This window comes from Sinocyclocheilus anshuiensis, unplaced genomic scaffold (assembly GCF_001515605.1).
Source record: "Sinocyclocheilus anshuiensis isolate Anshui unplaced genomic scaffold, SAMN03320099.WGS_v1.1 scaffold256, whole genome shotgun sequence".
Taxonomy (NCBI): domain Eukaryota; kingdom Metazoa; phylum Chordata; class Actinopteri; order Cypriniformes; family Cyprinidae; genus Sinocyclocheilus; species Sinocyclocheilus anshuiensis.
The window spans coordinates 510,933-520,451 of NW_015558587.1; positions in this window are offsets into that span (position 1 = coordinate 510,933).

The window sequence follows — 9,519 nt, forward strand, 5'->3', positions numbered from 1 at the left end:
TTAATAATATGTTAATAATATCATTAATAGTATGTTAACTGTGCAAATGTTTACAACGTTGTCATAAAGCATTTAAAATCATAAAATCATAATCCATTATTTATCTTAAAAGCATCGTCAATTTTGAAGTGGTGCCGTCATCGCCAAATACCAGCTACAATATGAAATGTGCAATGATTTTCACAAAGCAACTAATTACCACAAACTACAAAAATGTTTGTTCAGTGCCAACAGTATGAGGCTGAAGCAATGATACAATTCAGTGTTTATTAATTATTTTTTATAATGAAAAAAAAAAAACACTGGCACCGGCCAGATTCAAACTTGGGTCGCACACATACAGTAAGCATTGTGTCAGGGCACGACTGAAATGAAACACAGCTTCAACACATTTTCACTGTTGAAAACTAACTCAAGCTGCTGTTTTAAAATGGCATCTATATATTATATTAGGCTATTTAAATTTTATACCTCATAAATACACAAAACTGTTAAATGTGATGCCCAACTGACTGTGGTCAACTAAATTACATAAAGTGAAAATGAATTACTGATAATAAACTGAACAACATGCAATTAAACAGTGGTGCTGGCATGGCTCTTCTCATCTTACCAATCATCTTTATTACTGTCCTCTGATCATCGCAGTCAAGTATATAAGCAACACAGAAGAAAAGACTAGATGCTTTTTAAACAAAGACAATCAAGGCTACAAACTTGACTGCTGAGTTGAAAGAAGAATACATTTGAAAGTGTGTGAGAGAGTATGCATTAACAATGGCTCTCGAGGAGTCCATTTTCAAATTAATGAGAGACAATTATAATTAAAAATACATGGTTGTTTATCTATTTATTTATTATTTTATTTACTTTACTTATTTAGAGGGTACCTATTTCCACGAAACTCTAATCTAAAAATTAAGAATCTGATTAAATGTATTACAGAGCGGTCATTTCATAAAGCATGTTAATCTTTCTGCTAGAAGAGGTCTGACTGAATGGCTTCATCAATATGCAAGCAAATAATGAACTGTCTGCTTTGCATAATTGCAGTAAGACGACGGCTTAACGGCAATGTAAAAAAACGAACTGTAATTACTGAACAATTACGCAGTGTTTCCAATTATAGCGCTAATTTTCACAAGCACATAGTATCATTTTTTTGTATTGTATTGTTCTCATGCAGTCCGGTTCAAGGACAATGTTATTTCTTTCAAAAGATGTTAACCTGAAACATAATCATGATATACATCAAAAAGAATGTTTCCATCTTATGTAGAAATTGTGAATGTTTACACTAGCAAAATATTTAATTTCTAATTAAATTTTTAGTACTACTCAAACAATGTGTCATGCAATAAAATAGTCAACATGCAATGCTCCATTTTATTACAATAAAATAAAACAATTTAAAACGTATTGTTGAAACTATGTACATTTTTGCAATTATATTAGTTAATTCCAAAAATCCAGCATTAAAGATGCTGCAGTATAGTATTTCAGTACAGTGAACAAATCATTTTTATGATTGACAAACAATGTTTCATTTCATTTCTTGTAACCTAAATTCCTACTCCAATGTCTCTCCTCTTGGTTGCCATCTAAAAGGTAGTTTAGTGTCCTCTCATGAACTGCTGACTCATGTTGGAGTTAAATGAGCAAGTGCTTTTATTCATACAATTTGTCTTTAACTTGTTGAATTGTCTTTCTCTTTTTGAATTCAAGAAATGACAGTATTAATTTTTAAGGAAAAATAACAAATGTCATGTGAGGTATTTAAATGCTTTAATCTCCTTTCTTAGCCAAACTACATTGAAACTTGTCTTTCTTCGGTTTAACAAATGAAGGAATAATAAATGAAGATATATATGCTTACAGAAGCATCATGTGACAACAAAATAAGAAAGCTTGATAATTGAACAAGTAATAGGCTAGTCATGCTATTTTGGTTCTGTACAAATCTCGCTTTATAGTTCAGATATGTCTTGTATTCATTAAAATTCCATTCACTGGTCTTTAAAGGAATAAAAATGTACAAAAAGAAAAATGTAAATAAAGTACAAGAAAAAAATACACATCTCTTAACCCATTAATTCAAGAAATGCCTCCACAAAAAATAACTCCACAAATCTCATCAGTATGCAAGCAAATAATGAAACGTCTGCTCTGCGTAATTAAGATGAAGGCTTAACGGCAATGTAAAGAAAAAAAAGAAAAGGAATTGCTATTAAAAAAATTACAGAGAGCTCCCAATTACATCATGCTAATATTCACGACCCAAACGAATTCATATCTTCAAGCAAAAATTTCCAGGCGAGCGAAACGAATGTGGATAATGATCTCAGCACTTTAATTAACAACGGCTCTCAGAATCTTAGAGCAGGAGACCTGACGAGACAGAGCGCCACAGCCAGCGGATCGCTCTGAAACCAAGGACAACAGCTCCAGCTCCGTTGACTCAGGCTCCGAGTATCCTCTCATACCCCTCCAGATGCCCACACACTGCTCCGAGCGGTTGCCAGACTGCCACACGACCTCTGGATCATCAGTCTCAGCAGTCACATAGGGCACATTGCGCTCTGAAAGCAGTTAAGTACACAACTGGCTGTATAATTCTGTGGAAATATTACAGAAGGGATAGAGAACATCCCTAGTGCAAAGAGTAATCCGGGTAAGCAAGTACAACGCCATGCCAACTTCATCCCAATCCAAAAGGAGATAGTTCCAAAAACAACATACAGGCGAAATCCTGAAGTTGTCCTGACGAATCCTGACTTGACGGCAAGTGAGAAAAAACATCCAAAGGATGTTCGCTTTGAACGGAGGCCTTGTGAAGAACAACACAGAAAAACGATTATCACTTCTCCAGTCGACTGTATAAAAAAAAAACAAAAAAAAAAACAGACAGTTTTTTTCCTGTACCACACACCCTCCCTCTGCTTTGTCTCAATGTGTCACATTAGTGAAATATCAAGTATGCAAAACAGGCCGTTGATTACGAGAAGCCAAACACAAAAGGTAAGAATGGGTGGAATTAGCGAGATGGCAGACAGCAGGGCACATCCGACGACAACGATTGCGATGGTCCCGCTCTCGCCGTGCTGGCCAAGGCGGCATTGGCATTCCTGGGTGCTGGAAGAGCCCGTGCTCTCACATACTTACGTACTCATGCATTTACATTTCCTCATGAAGCTTCTCTCTACATCCCTCTCTCTCTCCCTCTCTCTAGCTAAGCTGCACTACGCAGCCAACATCACGAATGACTCCGCAGACACTCCTGTGGGGGAAGAGGAAAAGCTGGCAGCTCCTCAGAGGGGCACACGCCCAGCCAAGTGGGCAGGACGGCACCCAGTAGTGTGGGGGGACAGCAGGGAACTTCCAACTTCCCCCTAAATGAGGCTTGTTGACATTTGCATTTCCCTTTCTTTTCATCATGCTAACATGCTCAATTGTTTTAGGAAAGTGCCTTCTGCTCCCGCCCTTTTGAAAAGCGATTTATTGTGCCAGTTTCCCTGTATCTGCCATCCGCACGTCCCCTCCCCTGTGTCCTAGTCACCAGCTGCCAAGTTTTCTCACTCTTTGATGGTACACAGCCTGTGAAAACGCACTTTGTGCTTGTTTTCAGTGGGTATGGTGCTTGTAATCTTTGCCAGTTTGAGAAGAAGAACAGAGAGAAATAAAAAAATTAAATAAAAATAAATCTTCTCTTTGTAACTTATGGCAACACTCTGAGACAGATGCAGGCACTCATAAATTATATGCTTCATTTGCATATTCCTGGCATAAGACATTATGCAAATAACAGGCAATTTGCATAATGGATTCCTCTTGTTGCCTGCAAAGCCTTGTGCTCCTTTTTATTTAATAATGAAAAAAAGCAAAAGACGAGAAAGTGGAAAGAACGTAGCTTTGCCGGAGCCGTGTGTGCCAGTGCCCCACAACACACGCACGCTGCTTCCCAGAAAAAAATGCAGGGCAATACTTGCTATGGAACACTGACAGTGAGGCAATTCAAAACTGGATCTTCCAGAGTTACATTTTCTGATTAAATGATGTGGTTAAGAATAACAAATAATACTGTGTGCAAAAATAAGACATGGTGATTCGCTAATGTGCGTGTATAGGTCTAAATGAGTCGTCGACTGCCGTAGACTAATTATTTGCAGAGAGGAGACCGAGTTGAGGGGGAAATCACATGATTAAATCATTCAAAACAGCTTCGTGTTTTTAGCCTCGTCAGCTCCAAATAGAGCAACACACACGCACAAAAAAAGAGCGGAGATGCAGGTTGTGCGATAATATTTGATAATTACACTTTTGATCATTGCTTAATCAGATATGACCGACATCGTTAATTCAGCGATAAACTGCAGAAACGTTTCCAGTGGCGCTCACATAAGACAGAAGATAATTAAGTGCAGATGAAAAGTTCACAACGGTGATTAAAATAAACGGCACACTCGCCAAATGTTGTTATTGATCAGAACGTTATGAAAAATACCTCGAATTAGAACAAAATTAAGACCCAAAAAACTTAAGTTTCCAGGGAGGCAGATAAGATTTTAGTGGATCAGGAAAAGACAGTATGGAAGGGTGACTGAGAGTGGGGAAAAAAAGGTGGGAGGTGGTTACAGGTTACAAGGAGGACTTTGATTATTTATAACAAAATGCCATGCAACATTCTGCGCAGAGATCAGATGGCAAACGTCAACTGCGATCAGCTATAGTCCAATAAGCAGCCTCCTTCCCAGCGTACAGAGGAGCAAGGGAACTGTTCACCTCAGATGCTGGGCTGCAGGTCTTTGAGCACTTCCATGGAGGGAAGGGCAAAGTAGACAAGCGGGCAATGCCAGGGTAATGGTGCTGTGGGGCGGGCAGCAGGGTAGCCAGCCTACGACAGATGTTATGAGCAATTCATCAGCTCTTAGAATCAACATGAAGACCCATGCCATTTGGTTCGTTTTGGCAAAGGAGAATGGTCTTTTTTTTTTAAGCGATGTGTATACAACTAATATTAAAAGTAGGATTGCTGGTGGGGGTTCTTGAGTAGGAGGCTAAACCTCAACTCAAAGCGAACAGGAAAAAGGAGGGGAATACCATCTGCTGCTCGTGATTACGGAATGTCAGTGACGTTCAGTGCGGAATTTAAAGACGGGAAGAAGTCGATAATGCCTGCCTGGCATCGGAGCGGGAGAGACATCATAGGCGGCATAAAGTCCTTGCACGCCATCGCAATGGACGTCAATGGCAGTCGCGTTAAACCACACTACCCCACGGGACTGTAAAGGTACAAAGTGTATCCAGACTTTTATGGGAAAATGGCAATAGTGGCGCTGTCCACCGAAAGGCATTGGAGGCGGGGCATGAGGAAGCGCCTCCCTCTCTCTTCCTCGCTTTCTTCTCTCCTGCAGCATATTTTCCTGTGCCAAGCAGGCAGTCTGCCAGCCAGGCAGCAGATGCCATGCCAACTTCTTTGCTGGCGACCATGCCGCAGACACCAGGTGGATACATGTGGCACATTTCAGCGTCTACCGATCCACGGCGATACGTTTTCTGGAGATGCCAAGGCGTTTTTTTTGTTGAACAGGATGCCAGGATCGTTGCAGTGGCATCTGTTGTGGAAAGATGGAAAAGGTGAACATGTACGTGCCCGACTCGGTCAGTTGGCAAAGATAACTGGAATCAAGAACAAACAAAGACAACGGTGGTGCTTTTGTTGACTAATTAAACAGAAAAGTTTGCGCAGCTAATTAGCGCGACGGATTCAATAAGGCAACGAGGCGGCTGTGAATGAAAACAAATTGGCGCAAGAAAAACAAGACAAAACAAAATTAAAGCAGCAAGCTGTTATACGAAAAAGGGAGGTGTCCGTCTTTCTGTGCCAGCCCCGCTCCCTTTACTACTTAATTTTGCTCTATATGAACCACCACCACTTGTCAACCGCCTGCCAATCAATGCAGTGAAGAATGTCTAAAACGGGCATTGCGGCGTCAGATGCTGCCAATCTGCCAATCGCCTTTCAACATGAGAGGACCTGGGGGACGGTGCCAACGGCAGAACAGCAGCTGTTTACAAAAGCTAAACACAAAAAAAGGGGCAAGAAAGAGAATCAGCAAACATGAGGATGCATACTAATGAGCCGGCACATAAAATTATAATCAACTAACCAGATGGGGTTTAATTTATGCATTTTCTCTTAACGACGCGTTAATCGTTTTAATTCGTTCAACAAAGAAAAGTGTTTTTTTTTTCTCCGCTACGTGGACTTTTCCAGGTGTAGCTCAAGATCGACTTTTTAAAAAGCAAAATAAGAAGAGGAAATACAAGAAGTATGAAACTCCACTTCAGCAGCAAGCAAGGCAATGCCAGAGAGGAAAGGAGGAGGCAGGCGTGTGCGATTTATCTACATTCACAGCAATCACCAGGGAGATGAATGGCTAAGACTGTAGATTCTTTACGCCATCAACCCGTATGGGAGACAAGAGACACGGGGGGTGCCACCCACAACAGCCAAGCAGGAACCTGATGGAGGGGGCACAGAATCACACCATCAGACTCATTGGGGAGGCGGTAACCTCCAGACCAGCCTGCCTGTAACTCTGCCAAATGGGGCAGGGGGGCTGTGGGAACGTTTTTGTCACCCCCCACTTTTTTGCATGCCCCCTCTTTGCCACCCAATCAAGAAACTGGCAAACTCCTCCCGTTCGTTTTGTTTATGTTTTAGATATATAAATCGACTACAGAAGTAGTAGCCCTTTCTGAGAGCTGGTACCTGCAGGGTTCGGAGGAGGAACATCGTCCCGGTTCCGCAAAGATGATGGGCATCGGGCACACAGCCAACTACGGGCGGCGATGCAACCGGCGAGAACGGATGATTTGCTTAAGTTCGTTTTAACTGATTAAAATGCATGTGGAAAATTAAAATGGCAATTAGCGCAGGGAAGGAGGCTCATCAGCGCATGCTAATTACAAGTGGATACTCCAAACTTTTACTTGCAGTTCTCATGCCTCTCGATTTTGTTGGACAAAGGGGCACGGTTGTGGAATATGAATAATTGAAGAAGTCATCCAAAGGGAGGGATTATAAGATCTTTGTGCTTCCTACACTGCCTTGGCATAACCACCAAGATGACAGAACCAAGGCTGCCACCAGAAAGGACAGGCTGGGCAATGGTGGCATCTTTTGGGGCATCGTCAATGCGATTGATTAAGTATTTGTCACATTTGCGATTAGTGCTTTAATACATAATTCTTGTTGTTTTTTTTTTAATTGTCACCGCGGAACACGTGTGGATATAATCGTTTGGAGCTAATGAGGTTTGGATGATCTGTCTTTTATTTTAATTCCACGGGGGAAGTTAATTGCGTCTCGTCCTCATTATACAAATGGATTACAAAAGAAGGAGGAAAAAAACTGGCTGGCAGAAACAAGGAGGGAGAGGGGGGAGAGGGAGAGGCAGAAGGAAAAGAAAGGGAGAATATTTTCCTTCTTTGTGAGCCAACATACACATAATACCACATGCAAACAAGCAGAGAAAAGCAACTGCAATGCTTGGCTATGCTAGTCTCTCCCAAGTCCTCCCCAGGAAAACCCAGCATGGTTCTCCTCTCTCCCTGCTCACTGCAGCCAAATCCTTCAAATGCGAAGGACCTCTGCTTTCCCTGGATGTGGATATTACAAAACATGGGCGAGACAAACGCTGCACGGGATTAAATTTCTGTCGATTGGATATTACCGTCATTATTAAAATGGTTAGTTTTCTGCTGTTATTAGTGTTGAGCTTGGTTATAGAGGTGGCGTTTGCGGGCGAAGTGAAATGGAGCGGAGACAACATGAGAGCCTATGGCAGGGCACCTGCTAATGTCCTCAGCGCTTAATCATCGTACAGCAGAATGGTTTTATGCATATTTCATTTGCATATCATTAAATCGCTAAGGCACACTGGCAACTGGCAGCGGAGAACAGGGAGTGGGGAAATGAGGAGCACAAAGTGTTAAAAAAAGGAAAGAGCGACTCATTATGCGATGGCAATCTTCAAAGCTGTGTGCCTGCTTTCCGGCATCCTGCCAATTCATTTTAATTCAACGTTAATTAAAAAAAAAAAAAGAAGGAGGGGCTCGCTCAGCCTGTCATATGCGGATTAATTGAGCGTCTTCCAAGGAACAAGAGTACTGTTTATGTGCTGGGTGAATGCGGATACGTCTGTTCGTAATCACCGGAATATTTTTTTCACGAACGAAGGCCAAAATATGCCACTTTACACAGAAAGGAAATATATATTTGTACACTTCTCATGTGTAATGTTATCTTGTACATTACGTCTTAAAGGCACACTTTTAAATATCATGTTTATTCAGGAGCCCTGGGAAATTTTGTTGCTATTGTGAAACATTAAATATGTTTGATACAGAAGTGGGGATGTGAGAAGTTGGCACCGGGCGCCAACGTGATCGGGAGGCGGGGGACTGGCAACTCGGGGTTGGGAGTAAAGCGTGGGAATCGCTGGGGGCATTCTGTCACAAGCTTTCGCCTTGAATGAAACAAATCCAACACTTGCTCACATCTGCCCCCTCTGCCAACCACCCATCAAACAGACTATGCGCATAATTAGTATGCCTGCCGAGACTCTGATTGCCTGTATTAAATCACTTGGAGAAATTGATCCTTTGTTTCTGGTTAAATGTTCTCGCTGTCATTATGTCTGGCACACTGTCCTGTCGAAAGAATAGATAAAAGAGCTTCTTTACACATGTGCATTCACACACACGAACACACCAATGTAAACAAACGGTTACACACTTAATTAAGAGGAAGAGATTGTTCGGTGCACGAAAATGAGAGCTTGATTCGACATTGTTTATGAACCTTTTAAGGCACTTTATTCAAAAGAGAAAAAAATATTTACATGTAAAATAAAGAGTAAATAAATTTATACATTTATTTTGAAAAATACACGGCCACAAAAAAGCCAGAAATATTAAATAATAAATATACAATTTTGAAAATATATAAATTTATTCACATGTGGCACAAAGGGTGCCGGATACAAAACAAGTTTATTAAAATATATATACATCCATATTTAGATTACATTCTGTTCTTCGCTAAACTAGTTTATGTAATCGCAAATGGCAAAATCACTATAGCCGTCTTGCCCACGTCTCACCTGCTAAATGCCCTTGGGCGGTTCTTAGCATATGCAAATGCTGAGAGGATGTAGAACGGCGTAATTAGCCGTGTTTATGAAAGCTGTAATGAGAGCTGTGGGGCAAAGGGGCGGCAGCCTGGCAGAAAGAGCCCGCTCGCAGCGGGTATCTGCCTGGCGTTTTTGAGCCATGATACATGCAGATGTCGCTGTAGTTCTTCCGAAAGCTTGCAAGAATGAAAAGGGGGTGGGGGGGGGTAACGAGGACCTCGTTTGGAATCACATGCACCTCTACCATATGTTTTTAGAGACACGAGTGTGTGTCGGAATGGGGGGAAATTCATGGCCGTGGGGGCATTAAGACGGGGTGGGA